Genomic DNA, 20,183 nt, shown 5'->3' on the forward strand with positions numbered 1-20,183 from the left:
GAAGACCTCCAAAAAGGTCATTTAAAAATGCCTAGAAAATTTGTGAAAAATATGAAAAAGTTGCAAACATTTGATCATCTTGGATAATCTGGATCACATGGTTTCTTGCCGGGAAGGATTGGACAGGTGGAGAGAAGACACAGGTCAAAGATACAGAGTTGGACACATAAAGCAAATTAGGTTCCTTATCTTATGCAGCTATTAGGGAACAGATTCAATATAGGTGCCTTGAGATTTTCGATTGAAGAAGCAGAGGGAGTGCAAGTTTACGAAAGTAATTGGCTATAAAGAGGGTGTAAATCATCAGAAAGGGGCATGGAGCATATACAAAAAGTGATCTAAAACCTCATTTGAGCAAAACCCATAAACTATTTTCAAAATTGAGAACTTTGATTTTTTGGTGAATTGAGGTCCGCAGCTCTGTAGATCCGTAGGTCTACAGATCCACAACTCTGCATTTTCATGTAGCTCCGCAATTTAGAGGTGCACTGACTGTTGACTACCAATTCCAAAAAAATCACTTTCCATGCATTTGGAGCACATTCTGAGGGCAAGTTTAACACTGACACACATCAAGTGAAGGGCTAGCTTCTATTTTTGGTGTCTCCATGCACTTCTACTTCAACTGATGGCTTCCTCCTACTTTCTCTCTCATGATTTCATTGTTTTCGACATGTAAAGGGCTCATGCATCCAATTAATGAATAAAATATGGATGGAGTCCCTTTAAGCACTAGTTAGATTGTTAGTTTGTATATATTTAATTTGTTTAAATGTTTTAAGAGCATTTTATTGCATTAAGATATCTCTCACTCTCAACACAAATTGAGGAGATGATTTCTTATAAACACCCCATTGTAAAATGTAAAAAGGGTCGTCGTTATTATGCAATAAAATTATGCTTTTGGTGCTAGCATTCAGAGTGTAGTTATTCTTGCCTGAATGTGTCATTGTTTTGTAGATTTATTCATGAGATTGTGATTGAGCCAAAGGTTTATTACATTGTTTCTGGTTGTACGATATTTTAGTTTTGGTGTTTGCTACATATATATGAATTTTGTTAACACAACGAGCTTGAGAAGAGATCACCCGATTGTGTCTACATAGCTTTTTGTCTCGTATGAGTGCTCTTTTTGTAGCCTTGCAATTTGATGAAGAGTGAAACATCATTCGATTTGTTAAAGATTCTCACTGACGATTGCATCAATGGATTCTAGGAAGCGTTGCTCTTATTTTTATTGGTTTCCTACCAATTTCTTTGAAGGTTTAACTCGCAGCATGGTGTGTTCTGTAGCTTATGTCCGTTTAGGAATTTCACTTTCAAGTTATTTGATTTCATGTTATTTTCTTTCAATTTCATTATTTGCTTTGCTAACCACCCCCCCCCCCCCATTAGATTAGGACCTCATTTTAGCTGCATTGTTAGAGTTGCATTCATTGAAAAATAGAAAATAGAAAATATTATTCTTTTGGTGTGATATTTTTGAGACAGTGAATAGATTTTATTTGATTCCAAGGTAAAAGAGTTTTTGGAACCAGCAAAGGCCTCCTCGTGGACATTCACATTTATCTTCTACTGAGAAAATTTTGGTACGTTGCAAGACAAACATTGAACCTTGGAGTGGATCCTTAAAAAGATTTTCTTTTCAAGAGAGGAATTACACTATGGATTCCTAACATTGACCTCATGCAAAAAAAATGCCCAAAAAGAGGTAAACAAAATTAGTCACAACTGATTATAGATGATGGATTCACATATCCTACTGGTTCAGTTGCTATTGTCGGAACATTGTTGCAGACATACATGCTTAGAAAAAATGGAATTCTTATATTCAAAGACTATGAGAAGCAAAAAACAATTCTCATATATTCACATCTTATTATAGCCAAAATTGTGAAGTTTTTAAAGCATCAAGGAAGACAAAAAGTAAAAGAACATCTTACTATTAGTAATGTTGATCATGGAGCCTTATTGGAGACCGTCAATCAAAGAGATGACCCTTTAAGAGCACTTCACTAGGTATACTAACTCAAAAAAAGGTTATATATGTTCATAATATGCTTTAAATTTAGTTTCATGTGATAATTATATTCCTATACTTGTACTTAATACTAAATTCCTATAATACTAACATTTACTACAATATTGAATTGTAGGCATCCTCAACAGTAACAATGCATAAAGATACAAACAATTTTAAGTAGTGAAACAAAGACAAATTCTATGATAGTTTAGTCTCTAGGATTTTTGGTAATTGTGTACATATAATATGGTTATGTCAATGATATACACAAGGAATTTAGTATGCACAAGGATGTACATTTCCTACCTTTTGTTGCATGTGCATAACCTTGTACGACAAAGATATATTCATATTTATGTCATTTCAATAGTAATTATGATGAAACACTTGAAATATTGGAAATATGAACTCATTGATTTATTATATCTTTTCATAAGGTTCACAAATTTGTGTATTCATATTAAATAGATTAATTGTAAATTCTTGTGGATGTCTATGTAATCATTTAGCCTATTAGTCTATATTGGTCAAAGTAGTCATGGTCATTAAACAAAATGGAGGGAGTATAAAAGTCATATTTTTTAGTTCATATAATAAATATTTATCATGTTCACAATGTTTGAGTGAACCCTAATGGCACTACTATTTTGATCATGAAGAGCCTAGAATGTTTGTGAGCACCCTGAACCAAAGCATCTCCAAGGTGCCCTAACTACATTTGGGCTACAATCTTTTGAATCTTATAAATCAAAACTCATTAGGACTATTGAAGAACTATTAGATGATAAAGGACTATGATATTGATTCCCACAATAACCTCTCTCAATTCTATGAGATTCAATTTTATTTGAAATTAGAACAACAATCTTAGTTAATGCAAAACCTCAAAGTGTTCCTCAGTGAATTGGTGCACCAGTATGCAACTTTGGAACTTTTCAACATGGAATCATTTCATTGATGTCATTAGCTCTAGATGGTTAGGTTAACCCTAGGGACACCACTATTTTGGCGATGGAGAGCCTAGAATGTTCACGAGCACCCCAAACCAAAGCATCTCCAAGGTGTCTTAAGCACGTTTGGGCTGCAATCTTTTGACGATTGTAACTCAAAACTCATAAGTTGTATTAAATAATTGTTAGATGCTAAAGGACCCTAATATCTATGTTTACAATAACCTCTCTCAGTTCTAAAAAATTCAATTTTCTTTGAAATTGGCACAATGATCTCACTTGATGCCTAACCTTACAATGTTTTACAATGAATTGGTGCATCGGTGCGCAACTTTCAAATCATTCATCGTGACATAATTTTATTGGACTTATTATCTTTAGATGCTAGGTGAACCCCAATGAGACCACTACATTGACCACAGAGAGACTAGAATGTTTGCAAGCACCTCGAACTAGAGCGTCTCCAACGTGCCTTAAGCATGTTTGGATTGCAATCCTCTAACCCTTGTAAGTTGAAACTTGTGAAGCCTATTAAAGAAATTTTAGATGGTAATAGACCATGATATAAATTCCCAAAATAACCTCTCTTAGTTTTACAAGATTCTATTTTTTGGAAATTGGCATAGTGATCTCGATTGTTGCCAAACCTCATAGTGTTCCTTAGTGAATTGGTGCACTTGTGTGTAGCTTTTGAACTATTCACCATGGCATCATTTCATCAGCATCCTTAGCTTTGGATGTTTGGGTGAACCATACTGACACCACTATTTTGACAACAAAGAGCCTAGAATGTTCATGACCATGCTAAACTGGGGTGTCTCGAAGGTGCCCTAAGCACATTTGGGTTGTGATCTTTCGACACTTGTAACTCATACCTTGTGAGTCCCACTGAATAATGTTAGATGCTAAAGGACCATGATATTGATGCCCACAATAACCTCTCTCAATTCTATGAGAATCAATTTTGTTTGAAATTTGCATAGTGATTTTAGTCAATACCAAACCTCCCAATGTTCCTTAGTGAATTCGTGCACTAGTGCACAACTTTTGAACTATTTATCGAGGCATATTTTGTCAACATTGTTAGCTCTAGATTTCTAGGGGAACCATATTGACATCAATTTGACCACAAAGAGTTTAGAAAATTTGCAAGCACCTGAAACTAGAACATCTCCAAGGTGCCCTAAGCACATTTGGGTTAAGATCTTTCGATGCTTGTAACATGGAACTCATGAGGCCTATCAAGGAATGTAAGATGGTAACATTTTTGATATTGATGCCCACAATAACCTCTCACTACTTTGGGATATTCAATTTTGTTTGAAATTGACACATAGATCTTGGTGGATGCCAAACCTCATAGTGTTCCTCAGTAAATTAGTTCACCAATGCACAATTTTTGTACCATTCATCATGACATCATTTCATCAGCACCATTAGATTTGGATGGAAGAATGAACCATAGTGACACCACTATTTTGACCATAGAGAGCCTAGAATGTTTTCTAGCACCCTGAATCAAAGCATCTCCAAGGTGGCCTAAGCACGTTTGGGTTGTGTTCTTTTAATGCTTGTAACTCAAAACTCATGAGGCATATTGAAGAACTATCAAATGTTAAAGGACCATGATATTCAATTTTGTTTAAAATTAGCATAGTGATCTCAGTTGATGCCAAACCTCATAGTGTTTCTTAGTGAATTGTTGCACCAATGTGCAACTTTTGAACCATTCATCATGGCATCTATTCATCACTAGAAATTTTGTAAACTCCACACATCAAAGTTCCAACAAGGTGCATTAAGAACATTTGAGAAATGATCTTTGTGAGTTATAACTCAAAGTCATTGTTGTTTTTTTTTTTTTTTTTTTTGTTTGTGGTTAGTTCAATGTTGAAAAATTTAAAGGGCTTGTCTTTGCTTTTGGCTATATTTTCCTAAGGAGGAATTTTGATTATTGGGTTGCTTAAATCTTTGGAGGAGCTCAATTTTTTTTTGTTAGTGTGATATTGATTTCATAAACCATGAAAAAGATTTTAATGAACAAGACTACAATGAATAAGATTTCATAAACCATAAACAAGAATCCAATGAACAAAAGTTCAATTAACAAGATTCCAAACACTATACAAATAAACATGTAAAACAATTCATAATGATATAATATATAATCATACATAAATTCAATTCAAATGTATGTCAAAATATACATCCATATACAAAATATGGTGCATGCCATCAAAATATGTCTATGAAATAAAGGTTTATGCATAAAATATGGCATATGCTATCTAAAAATGTGCCTAAGGAATCCATAAAAAACTACTATATCCTAGGCTATAGGAGGATCATCAAAATGGAGCCTCTTTGATGCACTCTCTAAACTCTTTAGCTCCTATATGAACCAAAAAAAAAAATCCAAGTTATACTAGTTAATTAAATAATTTGTACATATAAAATATAAATGTATTCAAATTCATATTGATCAATAATGAAGGCACCTCTCTCCATGCCTTCCTCTATTGCTCAAGAGTCCTCCCATATATCATTGACAAAGCATGCACCTCACTAAGTCTAACCTAAACATTTTTGTATGGTTTCCAAATTGATCTAATACTAAAAATATAATGTTATTAATGATAACATAATCAAGAACTCAAATTATAATTTACCTCAAGCTATCTCTGATTGTCAAATATTGGCTAAGTGAGCAAAGATACAAAACCCTATTGATCCCCCTCTATCACATCACGTGTTTCCTACAATAGTTAAGAATATAGTTTTTACAATGATGACAATAATTTCTTTATATTCAAAAAGCATTAAGATAAGTAACAAATATTAATAAATATACACATTATAGGGCTCTCGCTGCAAATTGAAATGTCCAATAGTTTGTGATTGTGAATATAGGTATGTGCATCATCATAGACAACCAGCTATAAAATAAACAATACAATAACATTTTATTAGTACAAACAACTAAAAAGTACATATATAACTATATTTGCATTTAATGACTTTAAAACATATAATTACCTTCCCCTTCTCAATGGTGGGTGGTGCAATCGTGCAGGGGCACCTTGAAACATAGGGCCCTCACCATTTCAATTTAGTTGTGTGGTGCTCCAAGAGAGCTTTCGCAAGTACTAAGGGTCAATGGACCTAGGTGTGTTTGCTAGGGTATAGCAAGTCTCAAACTATCCTTAGAAGACTCAGTAAATGACCTTAGAATCAAGGCATTATTTGCCATAGAGTTATAAGAAATCTAGTTATCAGGCCTCTAGCCTAGGGAAGGGTCCCTAGCATGGAAATATGAAGGGATAGCCAAGTCAACAAGTAGGAGTTATCACAAATTGCAAATAAGAAAAATTGAAAAAAAATTGCTAAGCAAGAAATTTTGCAATTTTGCAAGGAAAATGTTGATTTTCCTTTTAAACACCAAGGAGGCTAATGGAAACCCTAACCATGAAGGAGGAACACCTAGGAGGACATATTTAAGATTCCCAAACCCTAAAGTGGTTAGTAGTTACAAGTTATTGTACGAACAACATGTTGTAGCATGAGATTTGCTTGTAAAAAGATTGAAAGTCTGAGTTTGGAAGGTTTTGGAACATTTTTCTTGTGTATCATACCTATTGGCATGGTAGATAGGATTAATTAAGAAACTTTTGTTTCAAAAAGTTTGTTTTGATTGTACTTTGTTTCATAGTTTTAGAAATCTTTGCTTAAAGCCAATCTAGTGTTCTCTTCCAGATAGTTTCTATTGGAAAAGGTGTAACACACTATCCCACCATAAGACTTCTATAGACTCTTGGGGATAGTGAGTGTACATAATTTACTTCACATTTGCAAAATTAGGGGCCCTCAAAATCATGGGAGGCATTTTTAAGCTCTTACCCTAGGCAACCTAGAGCATGCCCAACTAGGGAAGAATTAGATAACAAAGCTTATTGTATGCAGGATTGTGGAGATTTCTTTCAAAGTGTACATTGAGGTTGAAGGGGAGTGAGAGGAGATCCATTAGGTAGAAGGATAAGGTGTGACCAATCAATTTAGACACCTAACAAAGCCAAACAAAAATTTGGTGTTGTAAACCCTCAAAAACCCTCAAATTTAGCATAGGTATTGTACAACCATTCTAGGGTCTAAAACCTAGAAAATCTCAAAGTACTCACAATATGAATAGAGTTCCATGAAGGCTGTTTGGATTGGTTAGTGGAGAAAATTGGAGAAAATCCCTATTTTGTAGGATAAATAGGGCTAGTTGGGGCTCTTCTTTGTAGCCCTACTTTGAGGAAAAGGGTGAAATTGGTAGGAAGCCTAATCACAAAGAGTTTTTTTGAAATACCAAAGGAGTGCATTGCAAAGTTTTGTGTCTTCTCCATGATCCTATATGTTGGATATCTAGAATGGTCAAAAAGACCTAGTTTAGTTGGAAGACCTTATACGCTCTCCATCTAGAATGGAAGTCTGGAAGATAACAAGAGGTCAAGTTTGATCAAGATGGAGGAATAGGGTTTAGGATTGGGGTTTCTTTTCTTTAGAAGTATCCTATAAGTCCATGTGATGATCTAGCAAGACACCTTAAGTCTCAAAAGTAGAAAAGAAGCATGAGCCTGTGATTGGTTCATCTCTATTCTCGCTATCAAGTGGTATTAGAGCCTACAAAAGGTGTGGGAAAAACCAAGTGCAAAGAAAGGTAAATGCTATCACCTACTGAATCTAGTGGTTCTAGCACAATGGTGAACAATGTTGAATTGGCCAAGAAAGTAAAAGAAAAAGAGAAGAAAGTAGAAAAGCAAGAGGAAGGCAATAGGTCTTTGAGAGAAAGATTGGCACAACTTGAATAGTTGTTTGGTGAGGTCCAAGACATAGCAGATAACGTCGAGGAAAAGACGGAGTAGAAATAAGAGAAGGAAGCCAAAGAGAAAGAGACTGAGTTGGAGGAAGAAGCCCCAACACTAGACCCTATTATACCATAAGAGCCTTTCTTGAAGGCACTAAAAGTAATAAATAGTAAACCTTGGAAGGCATTCCTTAATTTAGTGGTAAGATGGATCTAGACCTCATCATGGAATGGATTGAAGGATTGGAGAACCATTTTGAATGTGATGGTGTCTCTGATGCTCAAAAAGTCAAGGTGGCAAAATCAAGGTTAAGAGGTATTGCTCTAACATGGTGGAAGTTTGTTCAAACAAAGAGGGAAAAAGAAGGGAAAGGTACCATTGCTACTTGGAAAGGAATGGTGGCTAAAATCAAACAAACTTACATTCCTGAGGATTATGAAATATAGTTGCATTGAAGAAAACAAAATCTTAGGCAAAAAGATATAGATGTGCACTCTTACACTGAAGAGTTCCAAAAATTTTGCTTAAGATCCAAGGTGGTAGAAGATGAAAGCATCGAGTTTGCAAGATATTTGAATGGACTCAAGTGGTCTATCCAACAAGACATGAGTTTTGTTACTCCTAAAATAGTCCATTAGTGCTATCAAATGGCTCTCATGGTGGAAGAGGAAGGAAAAATAAAGAAAGACTATACCTCAAAGAATAGAGGAAGAGGTAGAGATGGTAGAGGACATAGGGGAAGCTATGGAGGTACAAGAAATGGAGGTAGATCCCAAGGCGAGTCCAAGATGACTAAAAAAAGTGGAGAAACTAGTCAAAGAGGTGGTTCAAGTAGAGGTAGAGGCCAAGGTAGATCACTAGGAGGAAGGGGACCATCCTATTTTGCTATAATGAAGTGTTTCCATTGTCAAAAACTTGGGTACCCTACCTATAGGTGTCCTGAAAAGGGATTCGCATGATAAGGAGAAGAGAAGATAGCATACATTCATGAAGATGCTTTAAGTGTGAAGTCACTTGATATCCAATTGGATTCTGAAAGTGGGGAGAACTTGATGATAAAGAGGATCCTTATTAAAAAACTAGTCAAAGGAGAGCCCAACCAAAGAAGATCACTATTTAGGGTGAGATGTAATATTATGGGAAAGGTTATTAAATTTATCATAGACTTAGTGTCTACTAATAACATAATTTTAGAGTAAGCCTTAGCTAAACTCAAGATTCCTAAAATACCTCATAGCACTCCCTACAAGATCACTTGGTTAAACAAGGAGCAACATGATTTTGTGAATGAGCAAGCATAGATTGAGTTCACCATAGGAGGATAGAAAGACAAGATTTTATGTGATGTTTTGCCCATGGATTCTTGTCGCCTTTTATTAACTAGACCATGGGAATTTGATAGGAAAGCCATACACAATGGTGAGATCAACTCATACACATTCAAGAAGGATGGGGTGAGTCATAAAATTTAGTCATTACTTGAATCTGATAATCAAGGAAGTGGACCTAATGTGTTTTTTTTGAAGGGGAAAGAGTTCATGAAAACTCTTGACAAAGAAGAGGGAGTGGGTTATGCTATTGTGGTGAAACCTAAGGAAGAAAGAGAGGCTAAAAAGGAGGACATACCTCATGAGGTGCAATAGATTTTAGATGAATTCAAGGACATTATATTAGATGGGACACTAGTAGTACTACCACCTAAAAGAACAATCAACCATCAAATAGACTTAGGTCCAAGAACATCTCTTCCAAACAAGGCACCTTACAAGCTAACTTCTAAATAGAATAGGAAAGTTATAAAGCAAGTACAAGAGATGATGGATCAAGGGTTGATAAGGAAGAGCATCAGCCCATGTGTCATGCCTACTATTCTGGCACCAAAGAAAGGAGGAACATGGAGATTATGCATAGATTCTAGAGCCATAAACAAGATCACAATCTGGTATATGTTTCCCATACCTAGGATTGAGGACTTAATGGATTTCTTAGGAGGGGCTAAGTATATACCAAGATAGACCTTAAAAGTGGTTATCATTGTAGGCACCCAAAAATTGGCAAAGACTTGAATTACACAATTTTGATCAATCAATGCAAATTAAGGAGGAAATTAGAGGAAAACAACAAACTTTCAAATTAAGGATTACATCAGGTCATTAATTGATTGAATCATCTATCAAATTAATAAGACCTAAATCAACTTCAATAGAGGAGAAAAACAATTCAAATTCATAAAATGAAATTCAAAAGGGACAGGGAAAAAGAAAAACTTTTGAAAATAAATGGAACTTTTATTAAGTCAATAAATCTAATTATCCTCACAAAATGAAAATCTTTCTTTTATATTATAAATAATTGAGAAAAATCCACATTTAGCCTCAAATCAAGACTTTTGGGCTCCTCCTCTTGTCTCTTATGAGACAGTTTAGTTGAAAAGAAATCCACATTTAGCCTCAAATCAAGAATTTTTGGCTCCTCCTCTTGTCTTTTATGAGACATTTTAGTTGAAATAAAACCCACATTTAGCCTCAAACCAAGACTTTTTGACTCCTCTTGTCTCTTATGAGACATTTTAGTTGAAATAAAACCCACTTTTATCCTCAAATCAAGACTTTTGGGCTCCTCCTCTTGTCTCTTATGAGACATTTTCAATTCACTTCTATCCACTAGTTAAAGGTAAAACCCAAATTCTTACCCCAACCCCTTCTAAAATCCTATAAATAGAAGGAAAATTCAAGAGCAAAGGGACCTAAGTTGTAGGCATCTACATTATAGGCATATTTAGAATTTTCATATTGAGCATATTAGTATTTTTATTCTAGCAAGTTTATGTCATTTTGATAGCATTTTAGCTTTGTTTTCATGTTATTTAGTATCATCTTTACACATGTTTAGCTCATTACATATTCATTTTGATAGTATTATAAGAGTTGTTATTCACATGTTATCTGCATTTTCATCTTAGATCTTGCATACATAATAATACATCTCCATTTTAAGCATACTTCTCATTCTAGAATTGAGATGCTTGTCTGAGAGCATTCTTAGCAATTGTAGTTAGAGAAACATGAGACATTCGTAGAGTTTTCATTTTGACAATGATTTATTGGGTTTAGTCTAGCTCATTTTCATTTTATCTACATTCTACATTAAGGTTTCATGAATATGCAAATATTCCATGTACAAAATGGCACCCACACTAATATCTTCCACTCGTCTCCTCACCCATACTAATATCTCCCACACTCCTTGGAGCTTTTTCCATGGATTTTTTAGGAGATTTTTATCTCCCCTACCTCCTCCTCTACTTTAGACATACTCTTTGTCATCTCAGGCAGAGTATTCTCTACCTGCATCATCGGCTCATTGTCATCCATTACCATGTGAAATGGCTATTGTGCTATAGTCCTTGACAACATCATTAACACTGATGACTTTATTTCTTCTACCCTTATTCCCACATCTTCAGGTTGTGCCAATCTTTGTCCTACCTGACATGATTCACTTTGTAGTTTAGGCTAGTACACTAGCTCCTTAGAGGTTTGATAAATGTGCTTTTCTCTTTCCCCTTGTCTAATCCACCTTCCCTAGCTAGCATCACCCTCCTACTATGACTAATCTAGTGAGCCTGACATGCTTTCACGTACACACTACCTTAGACTTCTCAATCACTCTAACGACTACATTTTACTCTTCACCTTGCTTCATTCCATTCCCATGCTATCCAAATATTTATGGCCACCACTCACCTGGACTCACTCTTTAATGACCTTACCATGCATTCACTTCCTGCCACACTCATACCAAGTGCACTTTTACCATTCCCACACCATAGTTACCTCCAAAAAATTTCTACCAACCTTCTCTACCAACACACACTCTATGCATTATGCTACCAATTTCCATTGACACATCTCATAATTTTTTGCCCAACCATTACAATCACTTTATCTATGCTTTGAATGAATTTTAAACTACTACACACAACTGTCAACACTATTGGTCTACAATTACTAGTTTTTTGTATTGTTATGCACTTCTAGTACCTTAATGATGTACTTGAATAGAGGTACTAGGATGAAGTCATGATACTTTATTTGCCTTTGATTTTTCATTGTTCAATTCTCATGATTCTCTAATTTCATGCATTATTGGTGTCCACTTGTAAGTTCCTCCTCTTGTTTGGAAAGCCATGTGTACCTTGACCAATTTTGTATGATATCTCAAGTGAGGACTTTATCTGACATTTGATTGTTTGCATACCTATTTCTATTTACTATGGCTATAACATTTTTTTGTCAATAAATTATCATACTTTTCATGTAAATTATTTGTGATTGGTGGTACTTCTCAACATGACATAGTATTCATATCACCATAGCTAAGCTAGTGGTGGTTATACTTGGTCACTTTTTTATTAAATGTTCTATGATGATAGTTAGTTTGCATCTCTTTACAATAAAAGTTACAGTTGCATTCATTTAGTTTTTATTTTCATCTTGGGTCTCTTGTCAACACACGGTTGGCACATAAATCATCATGGATCTCACCAATGGTGCTTAACAATAAGGTAGTATACCGGGGCATCAAAAAATTTCAAATATCAAAAATGTTCTACCCTAGGGCATAAAAATTTTCAAATATCAACCCTAGTCAAAATTTTAAACATTGAATCAAACAAAACCAGGGCATCCAAGCAAAACATTTCAGTATCAAAATATTGAACCAGCAAAATTAGTGACACTCAGACATCAAGTTAATGACAATCATACATCATATCAACCTCAAAACATCAAAACATCATCGATCAAACATTCAATCATCAAAATTTGACCTAAAATTAGAGAATTAGGATAGTCTTTGAACTATAATGCTTCACATATTAGCTCAAAGAGGAGCATTTGTAAACACCCAAAAAATGGCAAATACCTAAATTACGTAATTTTGATCAATCAAGACATTAAGGAGGAAATTAGAGGAAAACAAAAAACTTTCAAATTAAGGATTACATTAGGTCATTAATCAATTAAATCATCTATCAAATTAATAAGACCTAAATCAACTTCAAAAGAGGAGAAAAATAATTCAAAATCATAAAATAAAATTCAAAAGGGAGAGGCAAAAAGACAAACTTTTGAAAATAAATGGAACTTTTATTAAATCAATAAATCCATTTATTATCACAAAATGAAAATACTTCTTTTATATTATAAAGAATTGATAAATATCCACATTTAGCCTCAAATCAAGACTTTTGGGCTCCTCCTCTTGTCTCTTATGAGACAATTTAGTTGAAAAGAAATCCACATTTAGCCTCAAATCAAGACTTTTGGGCTCCTCCTCTTATCTCTTATGAGATATTTTCAATTTCACTTCTATCCACCAGTTAAAGGTAAAACCTAAATTCTTACCCCAACCACTTCTAAAATCCTATAAATAGAAGGAGAATTCAAGAGTAAAGGGACCAAAGTTTTAGGCATCTACATTATATGCATATTTAGAATTTTCATCTTTAGCATATTAGCATTGTTATTCTAGCAAATTTATGTTATTTTGATAGCATTTTAGCTTTGTTTTCATGTTATTTATTATCATCTTATCACATGTTTAGCTCATTGCATGTTCATTTTGATAGTATTCTAAGAGTTTTTATTCACATGTAATCTACATTTTCATCTTAGATCTTGCATACATATTGATAGATCTGCATTTTAAGCATATTTCTCATTCTAGAACTATCACTAAGATGTTGTTCTGAGAGCATTCTTAGTAGTTGTAGCTAGAGAAACATGGGACATTCGTAGAGTTTGCATTTTGACATTGATTTCTTGGTTTAGTCTAGTTCATTTTCATTTTATCTGCACTCTGCATTAAGGTTTCATGAATATGTGAATATTCTATGTACAATCATTATATTAGAATGAAAGAGGGAGCTGAATGGATGACAACTTTTAAAACCACCAAAGGACTCTATGAATGGCTAGTTATTCCATTTGGCCCTTCCAATACTCCAAGTACATTCATGAGGCTCATAAATGAGGTGTTGAAAGAATTCACAAGTAAGTTTGTGGTAGTCTGTTTAGATGATATACTGATATTCAGCATGAATAAAGAGGAACACTTAGAGTGTAATAGAATTGTATTGGCTAAGTTGAAAAAAGAACACCTAACCATCAATATAGACAAGTGTGATTTCATTAAGCAAGAACTAGTCTATTTAGGCTTTGTTCTATCATAAGGAGATATAAAAATGGGTTAAGACAAAGTTTTAGCAATATTGAGTTGGCCAACTCCTAAAAATTCCAATGAAGTGAGGATCTTCCATGCCCTAGCTTAGTACTATAGAAAGTTCATCAGAAACTTCAATAGGATATGTGCTCCCATGATGGATACTATTGAGGGTGGAATAAAGACCAAATTTTTGTGGACACCAATAGAAAAAAAGGGATTTGAAACATTGAACAAAGAGGTAGCTACTAAGCCTATCCTAAGGTTACCTACTTTTAATGAACCTTTTGTTGTAGAATGTGATGCTAATAATATAGAAGTGGAAGGAGTCTTAAGCCAAAGTAATAGACCGGTGGCTTTCTTTAGTGAAAAGACAAATGAGGCAAAACAAAAGTACTCTTCTTATGACTTGGAGCTTTATGCACTTGTTCAATCCCTTAGAAAATGGAGGCATTATCTCTTGCTGAAGGATTTTGTAGTGTTCACTAATAATCAAGCTTTGAGCTTTCTTAACACCCAAAAAAAAATGAAGCCATAGATATGTCAAGTGGGTAGAGTATTTACAATCATATACCTTCACCATAAAGCACAAGAAGGGGCAGCTCAATAAGGTAGATAATGCTTTGAGTAGAAGGTTGCTCACTGTCCAAGAAATCCAAGTAAGGAGCATAGGGTTGCACAATTTCAAATAAGTCTACCAAAATGATTGAGATTTTGCAATAGCATACAAGGTGTGTCAAGAACACCTAAATCACTTTGATGGTGAGTTTGCATACTATGCATTACACAACGGATTACTCTTCAAAGGTGGGCAGCTATATGTTGCAAAGGGTTCCATGAGGGACAATCTCATCCAAGAAAAACATAACGAAAGTTTGAGTGGCCATTTTGGCTTGAATAAGATCTTGGAATTGGTTCAAAGGTACTACTATTGGCCTAAAATGCAAAGAGATGTTAGAGATTATGTTGAGCAATACATCATATGTCAAAGAGAAAAGGGGACTTCTACAAATCCAAGACTTTATCAACCTCTCCCAATACCAAGTAGACCATGGGAATGTGTATGTATAGATTTTGTGGTTGGTTTACCTAGAACAAAGAGTGGTTTTGATAGAATCTATGTAGTAGTGGATAGATTTAGAAAAATGAGTCATTTTATTCCATGCAAGGTCACTAATGATGCAAGTCATATTGCTTACTTGTTTTTTACGGAAGTTTTGAGGATTCATGGTTTTTCAACTAGCATTGTATTTGACAAGGATAGAAAATTTATGGGACATTTTTGGAGGTCCTTGTAGCAATGACTAGGTACAAATCTCTCTTTTAGTTCAGGTTACCATCCTCAAACTGATGATTAGATTGAAGTGGTCAATAGGACACCTAGAAACTTGTTAAGATGCTTATTCAAGGTGTATGATTTGACATGGGATTTGGTCCTTTATCAAGTAGAGTTTTCTTATAATGATAGAATTAATAGAACTACAGGAAAGAGTCTCTTTGAGATTGTATATGGGATAGATCCTAGGGGTGTATGTGAATTGAGAAAGCTAGATGGTCAAGTACCTAACAGTGGTTATGCTGAATATTTTAGTCAATCTATGAAAGAAGTGCATGAGCAAGTAAAATAGTCCCTCATTGATAACACCAAGAAGATCAAGGACAAAGCTAACCTCAAGAAGAGAGAAGTTTAGTTTGGTGTAGGGGACTTGGTCATGGTTCACCTTAAAAAAGTAAGAATGGACAAGGAAATCTCAAAAAAGTTGCAAATGAGAATAATTGGGCCATGTCCTATACTAGCCAAGTATGGGAACAATTCTTATAAGGTTGGGCTGCTAGATGATCTAGCTATTTCTCCCATTTTCAATGTAGCAAACTTAGTCAGATATAAAGGGCCTCTTACTGAGGTGGATCAGCATGTGGAGGAAGCTTAGAAGGATGCTCAAACAATAGCTTCACCTCGTAAACCAAAGCTTCAAGAAAAGAGGATATTGGATTCTTGGATTCATACCAAGACCAGACATGGATCCCTAAGAATTAGTTTAAGCTTCAGGGTATAGATCTCCACCTTTTGTCTCTAGAGGGGACTTAGCTTCTTTGGTGGGGAGTATGGTGCAGGGGAACCTTGAAACATAGGGCCCTCACCATTTCTTTTTCTTTTTTTTTTATGCTCCAAGAGAGCTTTTGTAAGTAGAATAAGGGTTAATGGACCTAGATGTGTTAGCTAGGGTATAGAAAGTCTTAAATTGTCCTTACAAGAGTCAATAAATGACCTTAGAATCAAGGGATTCCTTGCCATAGAGTTCTAGGAAATATATTGATTAGGCCTCTAGCCTAGGGAAGGGTCCCTAGCATGGAAATATGAAGGGATAACTAAGTCAACAGGTAGGAGTTGTCACAAATTGCAAATAAGAAAAATTGAAAAAACTTGCTAAGCAAGAAATATTGCAATTTTGCAAGAAAAATGTTGATTGCCCTTTTAAACACCAAGGAATCTAATGGAAACCCCAAGCATGAAGGAGGAAGACCTAGCAGGATATATTTAAGCTTTTCAAACCCTAAAGCGGTCAGTAGTTGCATGTTATTGTATGAACAACATGTTGTAGCATGAAATTTACTTGTAAGAAGACTGAAAATCTGAGTTTAGAAGGCTTTTGAACATTTTTTTTGTGTATTGTACCTATTGGCATGGTAGATAGGATTAATTAGGATACCTTTTTTTTTGGAAAGTTTTTTTTATTGTACTTTGTTTCATAGTTTTAAAAATCTTTCCTTTCTATCTAGTCTGTTGTCCTCTTCCGAACAATTTGTATTGGAAATGGTGTAACTCACTATCCCACCATAGGAATTGTATGAACTCTTGGAGATAGTGAATGTAAATAATTTACTTCACATTGGCAAAAACATGGACCCTCAAAAGAAAGGAAGGCATTTTAAATCTCTCGCCCTAGGCGCGCCAGAGCATGCCTAGCTAGGGAAGAATTAGATAATAGAGCTTGTTATATGTAGAACTATGGAGATTTCTTAGAGAGTGTACATGGAGGTTGAAGGGGAGTGAGAGGAGATAAATTGGGTGGAACAAGAAGGTGTGGCCAATCCATTTAGACACCTAACATATCAAAATAATAAGTCAGTCTTGTAAACCCTCAAATTTAGCATAGGTACTGTACAACCATTCTAGGGTCTAAAAGCTAGAAAATCTCAAAGTACTCACAATATGAATAGAGGTCCATGAAGGCCATTTTCATTGGTTAGTGGAGAAAATTGGAGAAAATCCTTATTTTGTAGGAGAAATAGGGCTAATTGGGGCTCTTCTTTGTAGCCCTATTTTGAGGGAAAAGGGTGAAATTGGTAGGAAGCCTAACCACACAGAGTTGTTTTGAAATACAAAAATTACATTGCAGGGTTTTGTATCTCCTCCATGATCCTATAAGTTGGATATGTAGAATGGTCAAAAAGATGTAGTTTAGTTGGAAGACCTTGTACACTCTCCATCGAGAATGGGAGCTTGGCAGATAACAAGAAGTAAATTTTGATCAAGATAGTGAAATAGGGTTTAGGATTGGGGAATCTTTGCTTAAAAAGGATCCTATAAGTCCCCGTAGTGATCTAGCAAGACACCTTAAGTCTCAAAAGTAGATAAGAAGCACGAACCTATGATTGGTTCATCCTTATTCTCCCTATCATGCAAACCCCTCACATTGTCCCCCACTAACAAGTGAAACCTGCAAGAGAAAAAAAAGATGAGAAATCATGTAAAATACAATATCAAACAAGAAATTAATGAGTTATCAAATAATACATATCGTAGAGGTCACAAGGCCAAATGAAATGGCCAAAAGTGTGACAACATCCAAACCTCTCATCTCCTTCTTTGTCATCAGCTAGACATAAATGAATCACATAATGTACATAAGTATGAAGTTATAGTTATTTTTAATATAAATATTTATTTTAAATTAATAATGCTATGACAAGTCAAATTTATGGACTTACTGTAATAGAAGGAATCCATGTTTCTACCCGGCCCTACTCATCTCTTATAGGAGTTGTGGTTGTCTTTGCATCCATATATTTTATGTCATCATCCCCAACCTTAAACTGAAACTCAAAATCAGTAATGGGACCTAGACAAAGACTCTTACTCATAATGCAAGTATGCATCAAACAAACATGTGAGGAACTTCTAGATGCACTAGCATGAACCTCATCAACATGAGGAGGCAAGAATGACCTAGTTTGGGTGACTAGTAGACTGCTAAAATGATGAATGGCTCTAATAGATGTCTCATTAGCTGTAACAATGACATTAGGATACTAGACTGAAGGAGGGACAAGGATATCAAGGGTGACAAATGTGGTGGCTTTCTTCTACTTTTCCCTAGGTCTATCCTATGCAGCTTCACCTCCTAAGCCCATATTCAACTTCATGCTCCAATAATTAACTTTAGTCCCTTTGAAAAAATAAGCATATAATTTTCTCAAGAAATATATGGGCATCCTAAATTTTTTGTGTTTTGTTTTTTCAAAAATCATCCATCAGTGATCCTAGAAATGACTTTTGATGGCCTCATTAATGCACTATTTAATTAACAATTTTGGTTTTCTAGGGTAAAATTGTATACCAATTTTGGTATCACAAAATAGGTCCATTAATTCTTTTTAACTAATATTAAGGGCCTTAACCCCATCATAATCATAATCATCATCAAACTGGTAGTGCATCTCATTATTCCACCAAGGAGTTGCATCATGCTTCTCAGTAAGGGTCTAATTATTAGCCACAATAGTATTAAAGGAATCTACCATGGGAGATAAACTAGGAATAGTGTAATATGTTTGTTCCAAAACCCTCAATTGATTTAGATTTTCTCCAAATAGGCCTTGAATTTAGGGAGGTTTTTTAAAGGGTAATGGTGATTCTAGATTGTTTTGAGTGTCATCATTTAGTGGGGGGATTTTTTAGAGGTTGGTTAGGGTCTACCATGCTTATTTATAATGGAAATCAACATATAATTACAATTTGAATGAACAATTTATAAATCAAACTTAAAAAGTTCCATTTTCATTACAAAACCCTAAATTTAAAAAAACAAAAACTAAATCAATTTAAAAACAATAAAATTGAACTTGCTTGTCTTTGGTGACAAAATGGAAAGGAATTTTTGTATACCCAATTTAGAAGTGGATACCTGATAGTAGAGGTTGTTAATGTTGAGAGAAAATGACAAAATAAGTATTCACATTTTTTTAAAAATCTATGTGCACGTTTTGAGTACTTGATATATTGGATACCTAATATGCTCTGGTAACCTTTCTTTTTGTTTTGGAATTAGGATTAGGGGATAAAAGTCTAAGCAAAGTTCAAATTTCTTTTGGATTTTTTTGGGATAATTTTATTGCTACATCACCATTTTTTTCTAAAAAGAAAAAGATGGATGGATGAGGTGACCCTCTAAAAGATAGTAGAGGTATCCATGAACTTTTCTAAGGTAGGTGATTTACTGATTAAATTTAAAATCCTAGCCAACTTTCCTGATTGAATTTAAAAGAAATCAAGTCAAATTCATTTCAAATAAAACTCTAGCATATGCATGCAAACTACATATTTATATAAATTCTACTTACAAAAGAGCATGTTACCCAATTGACATACAATTTTTGGTAGAGATTACGTGAGAGAACCTTCCCTAATTGACACACAACATGTTGCAAAAAAAAATTAATAACCAAATTAAGAATTCAAAATGTTGAAAATATAGGATAGACTAGGTTACTGAGAGGGGAGGGTTGAATCAAGAACCAATAAAGCTTCAACTTATTTTGCCAATTAAGCATTCATATAATATTCTAATCTACTTGCATGGATCAAAGAATGAAAGTAGTAAAATATTTATAACACTTTGACACAAGATATGGAGACCCAAAAACCTTCCAAATAGAAAACAAAACTGGGGTAGGGATATTACCCACAAGCTTTAGTACTACAGTTGGCCAATTAAGGCTTACAATTGATCACTTTTGATGATCTGCCTTGTCAGGAGCAATAAGGACTACTAGGTGCACTTTTTTAAAGGATTTACAAAACATACAATGAAGTATGCACCCGATAAAGAGATTTTACAAATATTGTTAAGTCTA

The sequence above is a fragment of the Cupressus sempervirens genome, chromosome 4, assembly GCF_028749045.1.
Source record: "Cupressus sempervirens isolate cs-2001-9-10 chromosome 4, ASM2874904v1, whole genome shotgun sequence".
In the NCBI taxonomy this organism is placed as follows: domain Eukaryota; kingdom Viridiplantae; phylum Streptophyta; class Pinopsida; order Cupressales; family Cupressaceae; genus Cupressus; species Cupressus sempervirens.